The 23246-nt window shown below is 42.3% G+C and overlaps 1 protein-coding gene across 7 annotated transcripts in view; it reads right to left on the bottom strand.

The window, feature by feature from the left end:
- The window catches only part of LOC307030159 (multiple epidermal growth factor-like domains protein 11), a 148254-nt gene that overhangs the window by 110755 nt on the left and 14253 nt on the right, over positions 1 to 23246 (bottom strand). The gene's annotated exons all lie outside the window — the stretch shown is intronic.

Genomic DNA, 23246 nt, shown 5'->3' with positions numbered 1-23246 from the left:
CAGGGGTCACTTGACCCCAAAGTCCAAATTCCAACAGTATTCTCCCTTCATGCAACACTGCAGAAGCATGAAATCACATGTTTAACCATTTAGTTCTTCTTTAGGCTTGTACAATCCAAATGTAAAATAATACATTTCAGATCAATTTTTTTTAAAGAAGACCAATATTAATCTAACTTTACAATGGTAAGGAAAGATTTTAAAAAACAACTTCAAGAGCACAACGTCCCTCAGTGCGTATGTGTATCATGTAATGCAGGGGTGTCAAACTCAAATACACAGTGGGCCAAACAAAAAAAAATGGGTACTAGTCGAGGGCCAGACTGGTTCAATGTTTATTACAGAACTTATTGAAATGAACTTATTGCACATATTAAACCTGGAACTAACAAAGCTTAAATTATTGCCTATAAAAACAACATTAAACATTAAATAATCAGTTGCATTCATTTCTTATGGCTCTATCTGCAGCTTTTCCCGAGTCATTTCTTATGATTACATTTTCCCACAGGCCAACAACAGCTTCAAAAAAACAATTCCCCTCAAAGAGAAAAACAAACATGCCCTGTTGTCGCAAGAAAAAAAGTGCAGAAGGAAACATCCATTGAAACTCAGTGTGTTGCTCTGTGATGCTAGTTTAAGCCAGATACTTGGCATCTCATCTTGGGTGCAAGCTCATCAATGTTTGGGCTCAAGCTCTGAGCGGAGGAGACCCTCACGATTGAGTGAAGGTGTGCGTGCAATATACCGGCGGGCCAGATCTAATAGTAATTAGAAATTATCCTGTGGGCCGAAAATCAAATCCACCACATTACATTATTACATTACATGTCATTTGTTTGACGCTTTTATCCAAAGCGACTTACATACATTCAGTACTGTGGACAATCCCCTCAGGAGCAATTTGGGGTGAAGTGTCTTGCCCAGGGACACAACGACATGCTGACTGCAGTGGGACTCGAACTTGCTACCCCCTGATTCAAAGTCCAGCACTCTATCCACTTAGCCACAGCCGCCCCTACAGATTTGGCCCCCGGGCCTTGAGTTTGACACATGTGATGTAATGGATAAGGTAGGTTTGCACGCTCACAACTGTAGTTTTCCCATAATGCTGCACTGCAACAACGTCTTACTCATCACCTTTTACTTAAATCCACCCCAGGACACCGAAAAATGCAGATAATTCACTTCCTCTAATTCATCCAATTCAGCACATCCAGGTAGATGCTTCCAGCAGATATTACTTAGGATTAAACCCAGAGATAATTCAGAACTATCAAAGATTCAGTCAGCAGCGCTTTTACCTGAGCTCTGCCATATTTTATCAGTGCAGAAAATGAAGACTGCAGAGATATAAACTCTATAATGTGTGTGTGGAGTATGTGTGTGAATTTACATTTCCGTTTATGTGCATGTGGTGGCTCTGTGTTCATTGAGTGCTGCTTCTTATTAGCAGCAACTCACAGCGACAGGAAATCAATAAAAACACTATTATTGTTAGTCAAACAATATTTCCCCGACCCTGATGAATGTCTCCGCGTAAGGGTTTGCAGTGCGGGCCTGTCCGACAGTGAGCTTACGCAGAGCTGCCAAGACATGGCAGACACTGGTAATATGAGTTTGGAGGGGAAGAGGATATGATATATGACACAGTACTGTGGAAATAGCCGCTTGCGCTAAAATAACCCAATTTAATGATCAGATCAGTGGTTTTGGATTGTACTAAATGCACATTTCTAAGAGGGAAGTCATCCTGTTTTATTTATTTGCAGAAGAAGCAGAGTTTCTCCCCCGGGCGAGGTCGTAATTTAGATAATCTTTCACTAAAATGGCATCATGGATCTTTTGGTTAATAACATCCTATGGCGTCACCAGCAAACCAATCTCAAATGCATTGCTAACTCAATATATTTATTATGACTTTCTAACAGCAATGGATCAGACCTTGCACTGTATCATATGTTAACATCAGATATGTACTTAGATTTGACTACTCGTATTTTGTAAATAAATATATGTAGAATGTCTTAAAGGCAGTGAAATGTCTCTGGGAATATATTTTCTGTGTTAGACTTTAACTGGACAATACAACTCGCTTGATTCTTTATGTAAAAGTGATAATAGTAAACATTTTGACATTTCTGCATTCAAAACCATAACTAAATACAATGATTTTACTCCGTAGTTGAATATTATATTCCATAAGATCATCATGTTTGTTGCTTTGTTGCTGTGAGAACCATGTTTCTCAGAAAAACAGCCCTATTTTCAACTTTGTGACAATGCATTTTCAGCTGATCCAAGAGGAGCTTAAAATGGTACGGGTAAGCTTTCATTGGGGTCAAAATATTTGGTCCGGAAACAAACTACTTCTGTGGATTGATGAACTTCAAATCGTTGCCTATAAAGAACTCCATATTTTTGGTCTTAAAACCTTTCAGGGTCAGTGAGGCTTACTATTTGCAAACGTTCTGGTTTTCTATCATTTCTTTCATTGTGGTTATTCGGATTGCCAGCTAATGAAGCAAAAAGATTCCAATAATGCTGGAGTCTGAAATTCTCGTGGGAAAATGCAATTTTAGAGATGTTTTGTGCCACTATCTGTGCCTTCTTACTTGTCGGATATCAGACAGAACTGTTACACTCCGGTTCCTTTGTTAATCAGTAATTTCTTTGGAGTGGGTGGATTGAAAGGTCTGGACGGCAGCCACAACTCTGCCCATAAGCTTCAGAGACAGTTGGTTGGACTTTATAAAAGACTGCTTTTACTTTGATCTTGACTGTTATCTGGCAGATTTCCTTAAAGGTCTCCTATTGTGCAATTTTTAGGCATATATTATGAGTCTCAGATGTATACAAATATATAAAAAACATGTCTATCATGTGTTTTGCTCAAAATACCAAACTGATCATTCATTTTAGAAATCCCTCATATCCTTCTGTTTCCGCCCTGTTAGAGAACTAAGAGAAACAGGAGTCCTTAGCTTGAAAAAAAGATGAAGGGGCGCTTGTGTCTGCTCAGAATTCTACCGGCAGATAGAGCTAAATGCTGCCGTGATTAAACGCCATATCGTGTTCCAAACCACATCAAGGATTATTTCTGAAACAGTATGGAGCTCAAATGCTTTTTCTCTTACATACTCTCTCCATTACGGCGTTAGCTCTGAGTGTTAGCGATGCTTGCTAATGTAAACAAAGACCACATTACGTCCAAAACACGTCGGGCATTGTTTCTGTAGCAACGTTTCTGGTAGTGCCGTTGGTCCACATTTCCGATATTACGTCATATCGGACGCAAATCTGGATCAGCTCCGTTGTACCCCCGTTTTTAGAGATTTGGTTTATGGAGAAAAAGAGAGAGGGTTTTATTTTCTGACGCTGCGTGAGTTCCCTGACACACCAGGGACACATATTTATGTATAAAAGACATCAAAAAGTGCATTTTACATGATAGGTCCCATTTAAGACATAATGTTTTCCATTGAAACTGATATTCAAGCAAGTTAATTCAACCCAAACCATCTAATGGCGCTTTTCCACTGCAGTACCTACTGTAGCACGGCTTAGTACGGTATGGTTAGGCCTTGGCAGGCCAGGCTCACTTTATGCTGCATTTCCATTACAGTTTAGTTACTGGGGTAGTAACTATAGTAACGCAGTGTAGGCGGGGCAATCGGCTGTTCGGCGGGCGGAGCGACGCTGCATAAAACTGCCGTGACGTCATCTTCAATGTGAACCACAAAAACATCAGCCGTTAGCTGTTAGCACTCAGAGCTCACAGCTCCTCATATCTGTTCAGAAACTGGACAAAAGTTAAACAAGTACAAACCACAGACTGTCTGTGTCATGGCGAATACAGTCGCTGGTTTATTTATGTCTGTATAGGCCGTTGTTGTGAGTGTAGACGGAGTATATACAACGTTAGCTTAGCCTGATCGATGCGATCAAAAGGTGTTTCTCCTGCCGTCTTGTCTGCAGACTTGTCAAAGCATTAATTCATGGTTTTTACTAACCGGTATCAGTATGTTGTTACTTCGGCATCATTTTGAAACGTGTATTACAATTAAATCACGGTAAAATATGTTCATTTTGTTGTAGTTGTAGCCCCCGAGCCAGCAATTCTCTCTGACCATTCAGCAGTCGAGAGTGTTTACGTCACTAGTTTAGCATATTCAGCCCGGTTGTAAGAACCACGATTTTGGAGGACCAGAAAAAAGGTGAAATAGTATCCGGCCCGCTTAAACCGTGCTACGTGCTGCAGTGGAAAAGCGCCATTACTGACAAATATCAAGGCACTATAGTTGAAGATTTTATATTTTACTTTTTATTGATTTGTTAATTCTTTGTTAATATCAGAAACTATGGGAACGTTGTTTTGTTATTGCCTCCACTAAAGAGGTTATGTTTTTGCCTAAGTTCGTCAAAAGCATTTATGTGGTATTGGAATTATCAGAAAAATGATTTTACCTAAAGTCCCTGAAAGTACATCTCCTTTGTAGCGTCCATGTCTCAACATTACAACTTAAAGCTCACGGGCACGACGTCGGAAGAGCCACTTCCCATCTCAGGAAATAGGATAATCAGAGGAGCATGTAAATGCACTATTGGCCATGTCAAAAGTGTGCAATTCTAGTTTTTATATTGATTGGTGACAAAATACCTATGTAAAAGCAAATTAAAAAACTCTCTTTTGATTATAGAGGCTTTCACGAAGCATGAAATTAAAAAAACTGGTATTTGATGGAAATACTGAAGAATATTCTGTCACAGCACCTAGAGAGCAGAAAATGTGAAAAGGGGGAATATAGCTCCGATGGTTTTGGTTTAATTCACTCAACTCAATGCAGTGAGCTTACTTTTTGTTTGGAACAATTTATTTAAAACTGTTGGCTGATTCACGTAATGAAGTATATTAGTATTAGTATTGTGACACCAGGTTTTTGCACTTAGTGGGCCACCAAACGGTCCCAACAAGTTCATAACCGTGATATGTTCAAACTCTGACTTTTGAGCTACTAAAGACTAGGACATCATCAACAACGATCTTTAATATGTGCCTCAAAGCTTCATTGAGGAATACGCTCCCCTGTGGCTGACACTCAGCTCCACCCTGACGGAGAGTTACAGTTTGCTGACAGTAGAAAGAAACCAGTCGATCTCCTCAGTGCTCTCCAAGGGCCCTTTGGTAATCCCAACTCAAAAGTGATGTCAAAGCATTAAACATTAGCTTGGACACGTTAAAGGGTGACTCTGGTCAACCGCATTCAAAGGCCAATCACATTTATGTGTTGAATGATCCTTAACTGTTCATAGAAAAAGACTTAAATGTGGCAAAATGACTCGGCGGTAAGCATTATTTGTGTTTAAACAACAGCAGACAGAACATTATTAAAAGTTTAAAGAATGGTACCTCATAGAAATATTACACTTACCCAGAATCTCTACAAATACATTTCATAAATCATGAGCACTGTGGAAGTTATATACCGACCCACAGTCTGAACTGATTACGGAGCATTTCTCACAACCTTATGATGACTTCGAGCAAAAACAAATTACTTGTCTATGAATAATACACAAATATAAATAGTTAACAAGTTTGACTAATCACCATGGTGTTAACATCAGCTGTACTGTTCCGATTCTCCACCAACACTTAAGTTTAAAGGTTAAAAGAAATCCAGATTTTCTGCAATGGAGCAGCTGTTATTATTACAATGGTGTAGTTAGTGAACCATGACCTCAGTGACATATAATGCAGCCTCTCTCTATGCGCAGCGTCTTTAAGAGCTACACTCAATTGGCAATGCAGCAATTTGTGAAATCACCCTAATCCGTCCATTCACCCTTCATCTCGCCCTGATCAATGGTCACCTATGGGCTAAGGGGAGCTGGGGATGGAGGGGGGTATTGACTGTCATGGAGCCCGGTCAATAAATTGATCTTTGTAGTCTCTTCTATCTTTAAGACACGCTGCTTTTGTCTAATAAGGTTTTTTTTTGCGTTTCACTGCAAATGGTTTTCAAATCTTAGCTCTTATTAAACTTGCAAAACAGGCTTAAAAAACAATAAAATCTCTATAGGTCAGAGAAGCAACAAAAGAGAGAACTTTAACAGAATAATAATGCATGGCCGTGCTGCATCTATGATGTGACTAAGTGACTTTAAGGATTACTGTGGTCATCTTTTGCATGTTTTAATGGTCAATAAATCCCCTCTGCATTAGATATGATGAAGCACCATAGGTCGCATGAGTGACCTCTAAACAAACGAGTTAAGTGGAGCAAAATACTTCAAATAGGTTCATTTGCCCTTCAGAGTCCTCAAATACTGTTTAAAGACAAACCGTGAAATAATCATTGGTCTTTTTATGCAGTTCCTTAACAAAATGAAAAGTGGTTGAAAACACAAAAAGAGAAACATATTGAAAACAAAGTTAGTTGCTAGTTCTTGCAACACGGCAATGCATGCTGACTGCAATGCCAGTTTTGGTACAGGACTGGAAGTATTGAAAACATGGCCACAGGGAGAAGTCTATCTAAAATCACAAAATCAATGATGAAGCATATTAAAAAATGTAAAACAACCAAGTCGAACAAAGATGTACATAGAAGTACAGTCAACCTAAAAAAAATTCAAGGTTTAGGTTTAATTTCTTCTATATTTTTTGCAATTGGGGTACAGGAACATTCAAAACCACATTTCCTTTTCAACCTGTAATTCCACTAAAACTCAGTAGTTGGAGCTGGCTAATATCGGCAATGGCATACTTTAGTACTGTTAGTGTTTTGTGTTTTTTTATAGTTTTGAAGCTACTGTATATGGCACAGAGGAATATACATCACCCTTTTTTCAGCACACCATCTCTTTTTTTAAATGGAGATGTGTTGGCTATAAGAAAAATAAGGAATAAGCCTTTTGCTTGAAATAAAACCAGCTCTGAACATGTGTCATCACACTGTTGAGACAAAGAGAAAAAAGTAGACAATAGTCATATGTCAAGTATGGATATTGAGTAATAACCAATTTGGTGGATATCCACATGCATTTCATTTTGAGAGGACAGTAATAACACTGGCTAGTTTGACACTGAAACAGCCACATGATGAAATGATACTCTGCTTGTCATCATGAATCATCACATTGCATCATTGAACAGTATGACCACAATAACCAGGCCAGCCATTGGTGGAAACACGTTTTTCTGACATCTCTAATTTGAACAACCAAATCGCATGTTATCGGCATCAGGTGTTTGGGAAAAAAGATTGTGGGAATCAGAAAAAAGCTGTCTCTTAAATTCAAGCCAGAACTTCAGGGGGGGGGGGGGATATATCCACCAAGCCTCATGTAACTCCCCATAATGTCTTTGGCTCCTGGGGCCATTTTACTTGAACTTAATGTACAATTAGCCTCAGGAAAACCCAGGCTTTTCCTGTTTTGCCGCTCCCTCTTGGTACCAAGGACAATTGAAGTAATGGCTTTTAAGGAGGAACACAGTGTGCAAGAGAGAGCTGAGAAAGCATTTCTGCCTTGCAGGACAGAGAGTCCTGGTGAGGGGCAGTGGGTAATTGAAAAGCATCCATCATCCATGTAAACATGTAAGAATACAAAACAGCTCAATCTCATCTCAAAATGTAGACCCCTGCTGCTAAACTATAGAGATAACTTGTCCAGTGACATTCAAGAAATTCAGCAAGAGCAGCTATTTGAATATACATTGTAACCAGGGGAATGAGGTTCTACGAAGAAGAAAGCAAAAAAAAAGGTTTAGAGACTCAGCCGAGCAGCAGCGGCAGCGTCATTTTTTAAACTCTACTTCTCATAAACGGTTGTCAACAACTAATGGATCTCCAAAAACAAGATTTCACCATATGAATCACCAATCATGTCAAGCTCAACCTGAGAAATAGGAACACTTCAGGATAAATGCGCTCATTCTTTCTCCTACTGTCAGCTTTCTGAGTTACTCAGCTCTTCTTCTAATTCTTAAGAAGGTGGAATGGAATGATGTTTCACATTTTAGAACAAATAACCCTCTGCGTCGTCGTCGTCCTACGAGCCACCGATTTCTTCGCACAATTCGACAATTCTCATAAGGTCACTTAAACCTAATCGCTCCCAAACAAAATGAATTCACCTCGTCCCACCCTTCAATCAAACATTACACTAAATGTCCCCGCCTTTTTAATCAATCCAATCATTTCCAGATATATGAGAAGTGGATGTTTTAGGTCAAGAGTCCGACTCAACAGAAATTAAAATGGTTTGATTTTGTGTAATTGGCCCCAATGACAACCAAGTCTGTCCTTGACTAAAACTGATCGTTATGTTGATTAATGGCCGATGACGAATAATTCATAGAAGATTTCTTCCTTAATCAAACTAAAGTAAAAACCCCCCAAAAAAAAAAAACGAGTAATCAAACTGCATATTACTCAATTCAATTCAAAACCTTTATTTATCCAGGTGAAATTCCATTGAGATCAATGATCTCTTTTTCAACGGAGACCTGCAGCAGTAGGTTCCAGATGAAGACATAAAAACATAAACAATAGAACAAAAGGACATCATACAGCAATAACCTATGATTTAAAGTCTTCCACCGTTTTGTTTTTAGTTTGACTTATTATATTACATATAATACATTTGATATAGATGTCCACAATGTGGGGTCAGGAGTTGGACTGCACAATAGCCAGTAGAAATGCTGCCAGTATACACTAAACCAGTGTTAACTGTGAGTATGCTTTCGGAGGAAAGCCTGTTAAAAGCTTTGATTTGTTTTCAGGTTAAAGTAATGACCATTAAAAGATGAGGGATCTTACAGAAATCCATCCAAAGTTTTAAAAACTAGCACACACTGTATAAAAGAAAGATGGAATAGGGATTATTTTTTGTACATTAGTGTTATCTATTGCTTTTCTGTATAGGGAGCATGAAAGCGTATTTATTTAACCTAAAAACTAAATTTCTGCCAACAGATAGCTCCGCTAATTCCAGTTTCTACCACAAATCTATCCACTATGATTAGAAAAATAATCCCCTCAGTAATTTACCTGCTTTCCCAGATGATATATTGAGCGTGCTCATATGATATATTACTAAGAATCTCCAATCGTTGCGAGTATCTTGCAGTGTTAATATACAAATTAGTACACATCCTGCAAATGAAAGAAGGATCAATGTACAATACTGCATAATGAGTACAAGCTGTATAATGACTACTGGTTACTTTCCCTTTGAACGTATGCCTGAATGAGGTTGCGGTTTGCAGAGCATAAATACTTGATGTGGCCTCAGTCTCACACATATACACACTGAGGGGTTCTAAGACATGGGCGCCCCAGTTTCTGCTTCTCTATTATCAAGCCTTTATCAGGAACAAAGATATTGAAGTGGAGGGAACGAGGTGTGGCCAGTCAAACCAAGCCCCTAGGAAATTATATGGGCGTTAAAGCAAATTTTCGTAGTGTCCAAACTGTTACTATGACGTTCGTGTCAGTCCGTGACCACATTGGGCCAAAAAAAGCCTTTTCCCATTGACTTGACAAATGGGAAGAGAGATGTCTGTAAATCGTGTAACTTATTTTTAGCAAAATAAACGACTTAGTATGAACACTGGAATAGCACTTTATAAATGCGCCAAAAGGCAAATTCTGAGTTATTTTCCCTCTACATTAATTTGACTGAGCCGAGACCATGGAAGCAGCGAAAACTCCAGTTTGCCTGCTCTATAGCTCCGGAAGATCCAGGGAAGACCCAGGGAGGGTCCAGGGACCCTCCCAGGAAGTTTGAGGGAAGACTCAAGGAAGATCCGAGGAACAAAAGAGAGGATCGAGTCGGGAAGATCGAAAGAAAGATCTAGGGCAGATCGAGGCAGATCTGGGTACTTTTTTACTTGATAGGCTATTTTGATGTGCCCTGAGCATCTTTCCTTGAAATTAAAGGGTTCCTGCCTCTTTTTTTCTTTATATCATCATACAACATCTATGGGTCGAACACACAAAGACGAATCTGGACAGCTACTGACAACAGTGACTGACAGGTATTTGACAAGGTTTGTGTACAGTGCCTTTTCCCATCACCAAATTCTGTCATGGCATGCAAAACCTAATCAAAGTGATGAAATCTCAGGACGCAAGCCAAACGACTCAAAACACAAGTTCTGCTGTCTTTGTTAGGCTACCGCATTTAAATCCAAACACACTCGCCAGACTTGAAAAGGCATTTATTAGAGTTGCAGAGACGAAGGGGAAGACGATGAGCCTTTATCAAGGCCTGCAAGAACAAACAACTGATGCAAACTCTCGACATCCCAGCAGAAACTTTTTCTCCCGAGAGCGCTGCGATGTCAGCTGCGTAATTCATGAGTGAAGCCTGTCAGGCACATGAGCCGCTGTGAGGTATTTCTGAAGGACGGGGCCGAACAAACACAACTCACTCGGTGTAATTTGTCAGGCAGGCTGGGCCCCTCTCCGCCCATCTTTGCATTGATTAGAAGCCTAAGTATGATGCTGATTAAGCACCAAGCTTTAATGGTTCAATCAGGAATGTATCAGACCTTATAGATTTTGTTGGACTTACATAGTATGTTCAGTACCTATTTGACTTTGACTTACAATACGTCTTTTTAAACTTTCTTACTATTCAGTGCAGGTCACAAATATTGCAAGGTGAACATACAAATGAAGCAGGTATGCTTTCATATCAAAGAAAACACAATGATAAGAGTTGCTCCAATAATGTTGAAATGTTTCATCTAGGCTGTACCATTAATCACATCAGGAACTTGATTAATGCCTCAATGAATCTCGTGCATGATGACAATTCTGGCGTATTTGCATTAGCGGGAAGATATGTTGCATATAACTAGACGCTCCCAAGTTCTACAAGGCTGAGTCACCATAGTCCAGCACAGGTAAAAAGGTCACAGAGCCTTTTCCTGTCTTCAAATGAAAAACAGGACTTGTTTCTGAAAAAGAAACCTAGCCTAACCCTCAGCTTTTTAAGCAGGTTATTGACCTGAAGTTTAAAAGTGAGACAATCATCAAGCCAGATACCTAGGTATTTATAACAGGCAACCACTTCAAGTTTTATTCCTTGTGCAGTTACAATATCCAAAACAGGCTCTGGTGTCTTTTTAGCTTTTGAAAAGAGCATTACCTTAGTTTTTTCAACATTTAAAAGAAGCTTTAGTTCAGAGAGCTGAGTCTGAATAATGTTAAAAACAGCCTGCAATTTAACAACAGCCTCCTTAATGGAGGGACCTGCACAGAACATCACGGTATCATCCGCATAAAAAAAAAAAAGATCTCCTACTAAGATCCATATCTCCAGAAAAAAGTTGACAGTATTAATTATGTAAAAACATTTGACTATTCTTACAATTTAAAAACTGATTTATACACACAAGAAAATGACTGCTCAAATCAATGGTAGTCTTACTATATTATTCTAATCCAACTGATATAACAAGCATACCAAAAAAGTATTATCAGCAACAATCATGGCTGATATGCGTGCTTGAATAGGAAATTGTGTTTATAAGACTCGTGGGAGGAAAAATTATTCTGGAAACTAAGAATCTCATTTGGATGAAAATCATGCAGCCCTCAAAATGTGACCCTTAAAGACAAATTGCAATTGTTCAAACACAGTAGATTTCCTCTAGTTGACAGATCTGCCAAAATCTGCCAAAATAATAATTTACCGTTACAAGTGGATGTTTCGCTCCAAACTAAATTTACATGGACATAACAAGAAATTGATATCTATAAATCATTGCAGTTGCATTATCAATTACTGCTACTGCTTTTAAAGCCTAAACAAGAAATCCGACCATGAAAAAACAAAGCTCAAATGTGAAGGCCCGGTTCAAAGGGAGCAAAAACAGATTCAGGTTTAAAGGGCCAAACTATTTGGAGTGTAAAGGCCTCGGACCGCTGGTTTGAGCAGCAGTGAAGACAAAAACAAAAGAGGTCTGTGTCCTCCTTTGGAAAATAACAGTTACAGCTATGTTGTGTTTCCTTTCCCATTGCACTTGTACAGTGGCCTTTTACACATTTGAAATGTTGATCCAGATTCTTCTTTTATCAGTCTTTTCCTTGTTTTATGGATGTTTACTCTCCTTAAGATTCAGATTTGTGTTGTTTTTTTATCCTCTTCTCAATAGGTATACTTTTCTATGTGAGAGGTGAAAGTAATGGCAACACACACTACTGGTTTCTCCTTGGATTAACTTTATTTTGTACCTTTGCTGACCCAATTGTATTACTACAAATTCTACAACTTATTTTAATTATTTCTGTCAGGTTATTCTTCTGTGGTCTAAACAGGTTGTATTATTTGAGAGTGATAGAGACACATTGGTAGTTTTATACAAACCCAATCACACAATCAACAGAGTGTACATAAGAAGCACAGTGGTTCCAATCAGCACAGATTTCAAATAATCAGGGGAAAAAGACAACATTATTGATAATATTAAAAAAGTATGCACAAGAGTATCTGGGATTTTTCATCCCAATGAAATGTACAACCCACATTCCTCCAGTGAAAATCCAATGCAGCAGAGCTGTTTGAGTCATTCATTACATTGGAAATACATATATTAGGATCTGTCAGTTACGATATCTGGATTTTAAAATATATTTGTAGGCCTCTTCCGGAATTTAGAAAAAGCATGTTGATTTTACCAACTGCGGTGGAAAAGAGGAAATGCCTGAACTCAAGAGTGGTACATTAACTGGAACAAAACAGAGTGTCTGCAGTTAGCTACAGATTTAGTACTTTGCTTAACAACGCACACAAAATAAAAGAGTGTTCGGTTTAGCCAATTGTCACAAAGTATATTGAAATAAATCAGTTGTGATCACAAATCACATTCAGACAACTCATCTATCAATTGATGGCTATTCAAAGAACTGGTAAAAGAGAAAAGTAATAAGGACATCAAAAGGAAGGATACAAGAAGGTTTCCAAGTCACATAATATCCTTCAGAGCACGGTAAGGTCTACCATAAAAATAAAAGGAATATGTCAAAGCTTTAAATCATCCTAGCAGTAGTCCTAGGAAACTAAGAGTTCATGTGAGAGGGGGAACTAGTGAGTTAAGGAGGCCCCCAGAGAGCGAGGTATGACAGCTATGAAGACGCAACAGGACTCCATGGCTGAGAGAACTGCTGCTGCCCGGGCGATCCACCAGTCACAGCTTCATGGAAACGTGGTAAAGAGAAAGCCACTGTTCAAAAACTCTAAATTACATTTAGGCAAGATGTATGTTGAAGAACCTGAAACAAAGTGTAAGAAGGTTCTATATTAAAACTTTCTGAGGTTAGACAGAACTTCCTGCATGCTTTTAAATAATCTGCACAATTTAGAGAAATAAGAAACCTTCCAACATCGAGTAGATGTATTTTCTGCTAGAAGATTACTCCTGAAAACTGGATGTAGTCTTTTGGAAATCCTCTGAAACAGCACAATTATCTAGATTAAGATGGACAAACTTTTGTCTTACATAAAGCTACAGATTACTGTAGCAACAACATCCATCTACAACATGGCCACAAGGGTGGACAGGATCGGCTTAACTGTACGTCACTGACTCTTTAATTGACACATTCCTTTCATCAATGTGTAAAACATGAAGTACTGCAAGCAATCTTAGTTGCAGCTATTGCATCAGCTGAAACGATGTTAGTAGGATGGATAAATCACTGACGACTGATTGGTAAGGGTAAAAAAAAACCTTCCTCCAACAAGAAACAGACAAACACAATGAATCAGGTAAAACAAAATGTCAACTGAATTGCATAATCGTTTTTTAAATCGGTTCCTGATCTAAGAAAGAAAATAGTTTTTCTTTAATTGCACTATACTCTAAAGACATTTTATTTTGTTATAAAATAGGTTGATGTTGCGCTGTCTGCTGAATAATCTGTAGAGAATGAAAATATATGTTTTCTGAGGGAAAGAAGGAATTTAGAGACATGATAAAGTTGACATTGTTAGCCAACAGTTTATGCGTTTTAAACAAGCGGCAAACTCTGTGGAAGAGCCGGGACGCGTCTGTCGTTATAGAGAACCGCAGTGACGCGTCGTAAAACCCGGAAGTAAGTTAGCATTTTTAGCACTTCCGGTTCCTTCCTCAAAAAGCAATGCATTTTTTCCATAGGGTTTTGGAAAATAGCTCGAAATAAGGTCTGTGGTTGACACAAATTTAAGAGATAAATCACGTTTTGTTCTACGACATTAAATACATCAGCAGTGACCCCACTGGGGATTTGAAAAACGATGGTTGTTACAGAGTGGCTGAATAGGACTACAGAAATTGTCGAGGCCGTTGTACGTCATTACGCCTAACACGTAAACACTCTTGCTAAGTTTGTTTCCCCCTGTGTTCTGCTTGAAAGCAAGTACCTGCCTATCTTTAGTATCTGTATATCTATATCTGACCATTAGAATCTGTATTTTTGAAATTGTCGTTTTTAACACCGTAGTTTTACAAATTATAGAATAATTAATTACCAGTGTTTTCCAATTTTACTCGGCAGTTCGTTTCGTTAGCTAACGTTAGCTAAAGCTAGCGCTACTAGTTAGCTACGCAATGGTTTGTTGCTTTGCTCCGGGTTGCAGCCACAGGTCTTCGCATGGAACGTGCTTGTTCTATTGTTTCCCGGCCAATGTTTTCCAAAGGAGACACTGGATTCGTGCCATGAGGTAAGCTGACGTTACATTTTTGTCCATGTCACGGTGAAATGTAAATAATGGGTAGTGACTGTATCGCCGTTATAGAGATGGCGCTGCTGAAAAGACCGCAACATAAGTAAAGATAATGAATACATCCTATTAAAACCTGTGTGGCTTATATGATAAGTCTAATTAGTACAACCAGCATAACGTTTCACCATGTAACTAAAGATTGTAGTCAGGGAAATCAGTTTCACATATTGAACTAATAACAAATCACCTCTGGCTGGCAGAGAACTCTCTGCTCCATAGCTTCTCTTGGACGTAAAATCACATGTACATTTTACATTTATATTCAATTTAATATCCCATCCCTCACATACTTTTGTATATATAATAACTTATATTTTGTTTTTCTTGTTATGCTGCTGCAACACAAACATTTCTCAAATTGGGATCAATACAGTAATATCTTATCTTAATTAATTAAGAAATATAACTATTATAATTAGTGTAGCAGCTGACACCTATTTTCAATATGGATTAATCTACCATTTATTTCTTTAGTTCAATTTTGATCTATAAAAATGTCAAAATAGTGAAAATGCTCACGAGACTTATCAAAGTGCAAGGTTATATCTTTAGATGTTTTGTTTTAGCCTATGTACTGTATGTCTTAATGCTCTTACAGTATATGTGACGGTGTGACTTCCATGAAACTATTATTTTATATCTTCCCAACAGACGAGCTGACAGGAAACCTAACACTCTAACAACCACAACATTGCAAAGGCGAGTAAATGTAAATTTAAAACAATTCACAATTTTTTTATTTCTTCTTCCTTGCAGTGAGGTGAAGCTGACCTTGCACTTGGTGCCAGTAAGGATGTTCCTCACGCAGGCTGAATGTTTCTCCTTCCTTACTGAAGCCCTTGATTTGCAATGCTTCACTAATTGTCATTTCCCTGGCTTCCCTTACCTCCAGCACAGTGGAAGACCCTACCAGACCATCTGGAGATGCCCCCAACAATCCTGATAGGGAGAGCCACAAATCTGACTCATGGACCTGCATCTGGGTTGCAGTGGTGAATGCCCTGACGCCCTCACATTCATTCATAGTCCCCCACTGTACAGACAAAACACCATCAAGGGCCTGTTGTTGCCCTAGCACCCTGGCAATAAAGGAAGCAGTCACACGCTTTGACCTCAGGACAGCTCCAAAGTTGCTGGCAGTCAACCTTCCTTTCCTGAACAAATGCCAGTTTGGGTTGGTTCGCTGACCAGTGGTAGCCACCTGAATTGCCCTCTGTTGCTCTTCAGACAATGCCATGCTTGCCACAATTGCCTCAGGTCCGTGATGCCCAACATATTTGATAATTTCAGGAACAGTAAGTGTTTCCAAGCTGTAGTGTTCCTCTTCTGGCTCGGGGGAGAGAAGCCAAGAAATTCCTGAGAACCTGCCCCCGAGTCTGTCCCTCAGCCAGTCACGATCTTCGGAGGTGGGCTCTCTTGTCAGCGGGTTAAATTAGTTATTGGTTTCATCAGTCACATTAAAACTAGTTACTAAATCAGCTTACTATCACCTAAAGAACATATCTAGGATTAAAAGACTAATGTCACAGCAGGATTTGGAAAAACTTGTCCATGCTTTTATCTTCAGTAGACTGGACTACTGCAATGGTGTCTTCACAGGTCTCACTAAAAAATCTATTAGAAAGCTTCAGCTGATTTAGAACACCGCTGCTCGAGTCCTTACCAACACTAAGAAAGTGGATCACATCGCTCCAGTTCTGAAGTCTTTACACTGGCTTCCTGTGTGTCAAAGAATAGATTTCAAAATACTGCTGCTGTTTATAAAGCACGGAATGGTTTAGGCCCAAAATGCATTTCTGACCTCCTGCTAAATTATGAACCATCCAGATCTCTCAGGTCTTCAGGGACTGGTCAGCTTTCTGTCCCCAGAGTCAGAACTAAACATGGTAAAGCAGCGTTCAGTTATTATGCTCCAAATATCTGGAACAAACTCCCAGAAACCTGCAGGTCCGCTGCAACTCTTAGTACTTTTAAATCCAGGCAGAAGACTTTTCTTTTTGTCGCTGCTTTTAATTGAACTATTCATATCTTAGACTGCACTGTAACTTTTATCTATGTATTTTTTCTTTTAATGACTGATTTTAAATGCCATTTTCTTAATGTCTTTCATTTTTTGTAAAGCACTTTGAATTGCCTTGTGTTGAAAAGTCCTATATAAATAAACTTGCCTTGCCTTGCCTAATAAAGATTTCATGTGACACATACAATTGATTTGTTGATGGGAATTAATGTGAATAAATTAACTCTAGGTTAACGGTACTCTTGCTATCACTACTCACCGACACTATAAACCTTGTCCCTCATGCTAGCCCTGACAACACCGATAAGCACACCTTCATCTAGGCTGCACTGTTACGTGTCCTGACTTGTAGTGGTTCTCTCCTCTTATCTACACTCTTCTTGTCATCTTTGTAAAACGATATCAGACTGGTAATTGACACAGCCATGACTTCTAGTTAAATTCAGTGTGGCTAAAATGAAAAGCTTTGTTAAAATATGCAAGCACGCGAAAGTCAAATTCAGCTTTATTGTCAAAAATTCTACATGTGTTATACATCCAGAAATATCGAAATATCGTTTCCCACAGTGTGACATGTATACATAAAACAAAACAAAAAGGGCCTAGATAAACGTGGTATTGTGGTGATTGACATTATTCACCCACGGAACTATGGGTTGGGGTATTGTTCCGCACGGACATTAGTGAGTTGACCGGACTTCCTGTTTCCCCCGGTCTTATCTTCCCGGGCTGAAAGCTGTTTACATGTTGTTCTGATGTTAAATAAAAGTCTAGCTTGTACCTTCGATACCCCGCCTCCGACTCCCGTCTCTCGGCACTACATTGGTGACCCCGACATAAGTCTCGTAGAAGGATCCGAGACTGAACCGAGCATGGCAAATAACGCCGTTTTTTTCAAACTGCCGGAGTTTTGGGATACATCTGCGGCTGCATGGTTCGCACAGGCGGAGGCTCAGTTCGCCCTCCGCGGAGTAACTGATGACGCATCACGCTATTTCCACGTCGTTTCGGCACTGGGAAGCTCCACTGCGACCCGGACGGTGGGCTTTATTACATCTCCCCCTGCCCAGGATAAATATGCAGCGTTCAAGGCTTTCCTGCTAAAGACTTTCGAGCTGTCTCGGTCGGAACGGGCCCGACGCCTGCTCGCTATTCATAGCCTGGGAGACAGCAAGCCTTCTGACCACATGGAAATGATGCTCAACCTGCTAGGTACGGAAGAACCCAATTTTTTGTTCATAGAACTGTTTCTTCGGCACATGCCGCCGCATGTTCAGACAGCGCTCGCTAACACGGCTATTACTGAGCCACGCGCTTTAGCCGAAGAAGCTGACCGGTTCTTCCTGGCCACCCAGCGTTTTACCCCTGAGGTGCTGGCCCCGACACGCAGCGGCTCCTTCCCTGGTAGAGGCATGCCACCTAGCAGAAGCTCCAGGGCCGACGTCAGCGACTCCAGCCCTGGCCTGTGTCAGTACCATGCACGCTATGGGGCGAAAGCGAGGATGTGCCGTCCCCCCTGCACCTACAAGGAAACGGGAAACGCCAAGGCCTGCGCTCGGTAGTGGCCGCGAGCGTGGGCACATCCAACCGGCTCCTGTTCATCAGGGACACCCTCTCTGGTCGCACACTCCTTTGTGACACAGGAGCCCAGCGGAGCGTCCTGCCGGCTACGTTGGAGGACGCCGCCGGTGGGGGCCACGGCCCACCTTTGACGTCCGCTAACGACACCCCTATCCGCACCTATGGCACAAAGACAGTGGACCTGTGTTTCGAGGGTCAGCGGTTTAAGTGGGATTTCATCACGGCTGACATCTCCTTCGCCCTCCTTGGCGCAGACTTCCTGTGCGCTCACGGACTGCTGGTGGACGTCAAGAACAGCCGCCTGGTGGACGCACTGACGTTTGCCTCGTTCGCATGTACCCGCGGCGAGGCGTCATTCAGCGGGCTCTCCAGCTCACTCTCACAGGGTGACAAGTTCCAGCACCTTCTCAGTGAGTTTCCCGACTTGACGCAGCCCACCTTTTCCGCTGCCACTACCAAACACAGGGTAGAGCACCACATTGACACTGAAGGCCCCCCAGTCTATGCTAGGGCCCGGCGGCTCAACCCTGACATGCTGTCGGTCGCCAAGTCGGAGTTCGACAGCATGGAGCGTCTGGGCATCATCCGCCGCTCGGACAGCCCTTGGGCTTCGCCGCTCCACATGGTCCCTAAATCAGCCGGTGGCTGGCGACCGTGTGGTGACTACCGCCGCCTTAACGACGCCACTACGCCAGACCGCTACCCGGTCCCTCACATCCAGGACTTCTCTTCACACCTGGCGGGCAAGCTGGTTTTCTCCAAGGTCGATCTGGTGCGGGGCTACCATCAGGTTCCGGTGCACCCCTCAGACGTCCCCAAAACTGCGGTGATTACGCCGTTCGGGCTTTTCGAGTTCCTGCGTATGCCGTTTGGACTTAAGAACGCAGCTCAGTCCTTTCAGCGGCTGATGGATTCGGCGCTCAGAGACATGCCATTCCTTTTCGTCTATTTAGACGACATCCTTGTCGCCAGCTCCTCCTCTGAAGAGCACCAGGCACATCTCCGTGTCCTTTTTGCGAGGCTCAGCCAACACGGCCTGATTATCAACCCGGCAAAGTGTCAGTTCGGGTTGTCCTCCATCCACTTCCTCGGGCATCTCATCAGCAAAGATGGAGCCGCCCCCCTCCCATCGAAAGTGGAGGCTGTGTCCGCCTTTCCACGACCGTCTACAGCTCGGGCGCTCCGAGAGTTCCTCGGGATGGTGACGTTTTATCACCGGTTCATCCGCCGGGCGGCCCACACCATGCGCCCGCTGTACGAGGCCCTCAAGGACAAGTCCCCCGGCCAGGTCATAGACTGGACGGCTGAAAGGGAAGCTGCTTTCGATGCCACCAAAGCCGCCCTGAGCGAAGCCGCCATGTTGGCTCACCCGTCACACAGGGCCCCCATCGCTATCACCACCGACGCGTCTGACTACGCTGTGGGCGCGGTGCATGAACAATGGGTCGACGGCGCCTGGCAACCGCTTGCCTTTTTCAGCCGCCAGTTGACTCCCAGGGAGCGCAAGTACAGCGCTTTCGACAGGGAACTCCTTGGTCTCTATTTGGCTGTTCGCCACTTCCGTTTCCTGCTGGAAGGCCGGGAGTTTGTGGCGTTCGTGGATCACAAGCCACTTACTTTCTGCATGTCCAAGGTGGCCGAGCCGTGGTCCGCCCGACAGCAACGCCAGCTTTCGTACATCTCCGAGTACACCACGGACATACGACACATCGCTGGCAAGGCTAACGTGGTCGCGGACTGCCTCTCCAGAGCGGTCATCGGAGCTGTGCAGCTGGGCCTCGATTACCTCCGCATGGGCGCTGACCAGGCCTCTGACCACGGGGTCCAGACCCTCAAGGCCTCGGTCACGGGATTGCGACTGGAGGAGGTCACGGTCGGTGACTCGGGCGCGAAGCTGTGGTGTGACATCTCCACGGGCCAGCCTCGACCGCTAGTCCCTACGGACTGGCGCCGACCCGTTTTTGAGGCGGTTCACAATCTTTCCCACCCCGGTAGGAAACCGTCCGTGAAGTTGGTGTCACAGAAGTTCGTGTGGCAGGGGCTTAAGAAGGACGTGAAGTCCTGGGTCGACGCATGCGTGGCTTGTCAACGGGCTAAAGTCCACCGCCATACTAGGGCCCCTTTTGAACTGTTTGCGGTTCCTGAGAGGAGGTTTGACCATGTCAATGTCGACCTCGTAGGTCCGCTTCCCCCCTCTCACGGTTTCACCTACCTGTTTACGATGGTGGACAGGACGACCCGCTGGCCCGAGGCCGTTCCCCTCACCTCGACGTCAGCTTCCGACGTCGCCCGCGCTTTCATCGGCACGTGGGTGGCGCGCTTCGGGACCCCGTCTGACCTCTCCTCTGACCGCGGTTCTCAGTTCACCTCGGAGCTGTGGAACGCTGTTGCTGTGGGTTTGGGGGTCAAGCTGCACCGCACCACCGCATATCACCCCCAGGCTAACGGATTGTGTGAGCGGTTTCACCGATCCATGAAGGCGTCACTGCGTGCCGGATTGACAGACGGCAACTGGGTGGATAAGCTCCCGTGGGTTATGCTCGGCCTCAGGTGTGCCCCCAAGGAAGACCTGCAGTCCTCGTCGGCGGAGCTCGTCTATGGCCAGACGCTACGGGTCCCCGGGGAATTCATTCCCACCGCCACTGTGCCCTGGTCTGCAGCCGGGCAGCGCTCCTCCCTGCTGGAGACCGCCGGGACATTCACGCCCGTCCCCACGTCGCAGCACAGCAACCCAGCTTTCCGGGTGTCCCCCGGATTACGGTCGGCGGATTTCGTTTTTATTCGCCACGACGCTCACCGCGGTCCCCTGCGCCCCCCTTACGACGGTCCGTTCAGGGTCATACGTCACGGGGACAAGAGCCTGGTGGTGGACGTTGGTGGCAGGCCTGAGACTGTGTCCGTTGATCGGATTAAGCCTGCTCACGTGGACGTTTCCAGGCCGTTGGAGTTGGCTCTGCCCCCACGTCGGGGCCGCCCTCCCATGTCCCGCCCCCCACCCCCTGTGGGGATGCCCTCGCCCTCGTTGGCGCCCCTGCCCCTGCCCTCACCTGCGGCCCCGCCCTCCTCAGCCCCTGTGGTCCGTACGCGCCGGGGTCGGGCGGTACTTCCTCCCAGGCGCGAGGGTTTTGACTATGGGTGAATTCTGGGGGGGCTTGTGTGGTGATTGACATTATTCACCCACGGAACTATGGGTTGGGGTATTGTTCCGCACGGACATTAGTGAGTTGACCGGACTTCCTGTTTCCCCCGGTCTTATCTTCCCGGGCTGAAAGCTGTTTACATGTTGTTCTGATGTTAAATAAAAGTCTAGCTTGTACCTTCGATACCCCGCCTCCGACTCCCGTCTCTCGGCACTACAGTATACATTAAACAAAACGGGCCTAGATAACCTGGGTATACAGTTTAAAATGTTAATATATTTAAAGTGTTCAAAGTGCAGTTTCAGGGCAAGTCAGTTGAAACTATCTTAAGTTGGCGTGACGTTGAAGTCGTGCGACCCTGCTGCTGTACTGGCTTGTAGTTCGTTTATAGCATAACGTTAGCATTTAGCTTTTGGCGACTAGATTTATGATTCAAAAATTATAAAAGTAGGGTTGACATGTGGAGATTATCCGGCTGAACAAAACGTGATCCCTCTCTTAAATGTGTGTCAACCACAGACCTTATTTCGAGCTATTTTCCAAAATCCTATGGAGAATTTGCATTGGTTTTTCGCGAAGGAACCGGAAGAAGTTTACTTCCGGGTTTTACGACGCGTCACTGCGGTTCTCTTAACCACGCCCACTTCCGCATTACGCAAGGATCGACGTAGCTCTACGCGATAGCGTCATAGACACGGCACACCCGCGAAATCTGAATCTGACAAGCAAAATACCGTCCTTATAAACGCTGCATAATATACAATATAATAGTGCTTCTTTGTCAATATGACTGACGACCACACTTATGCAGTGCTGAGGTAATGTTAATTCATCATTTAATATTAATTCCTGATGGATATAAGAGGGATACATTAGCAAACATCTGTATATATAGCCTATATATAATGTTTCGTTTTTTTGTTTGTCATGTAACATGTTAACGTTTATTTAATATTTTATAGACATTTATAATATGTTATAAATGTCTATTTTAACATTAATAACATATTAACGTTTTGCCATGTAAAAATGAAATGTTGGGACATTTATAAAAATGTATTCCTTTACATAAAAGTGCTTTCCAGAGGTGTAAGAAGTGATAAGATCTTGTACTTGAGTAAAGGTACAAGACGAGATCATTCCGATCATGGCACATGTGTGTAAGCAACAAGTATGCCGTATAATCTGCAACAACTGTCAGGCGATGTTATTGATTATCTTTGCAAAAGAGCCCCCACCAATATTGATTTCGAAAAATATCTTTTAATTGAAATATGGGAGCAAAAACAAAAGGGTAGAATTGATCATACCATATTATGTTATTATTGCAACTATTATTATTAATTATTATAATAATAATTAATTATTATATTGTGTTGTTTTGTTTATATATATATGTATGTGTGTGTGTACAAATTAATTAATATAAAGTGTATATATGTGAGTGTGTGTGTATAAATGAATGAATACATCTGTGTGTATAAATGAATAAATACACGTGTGAGTACATATAAGTGTGTGTTTATATATATATGTTTATAAATGAATAAATGTGTGTATATATATATAAGATAGTATCATTAAATAATGCTGTGTGTGTATAAATGAATAAATACATCTGTGTGTATAAATGAATAAATACATGTGTGAGTACATATAAGTGTGTGTTTATATATATATATATATATATATATATATATATATATATATATATATATATA

This window comes from Notothenia rossii (assembly GCF_949606895.1).
Source record: "Notothenia rossii genome assembly, chromosome: 2".
NCBI classification, from domain to species: Eukaryota; Metazoa; Chordata; class Actinopteri; order Perciformes; family Nototheniidae; genus Notothenia; species Notothenia rossii.
This window is presented reverse-complemented; position numbering and strand designations above follow the sequence as displayed.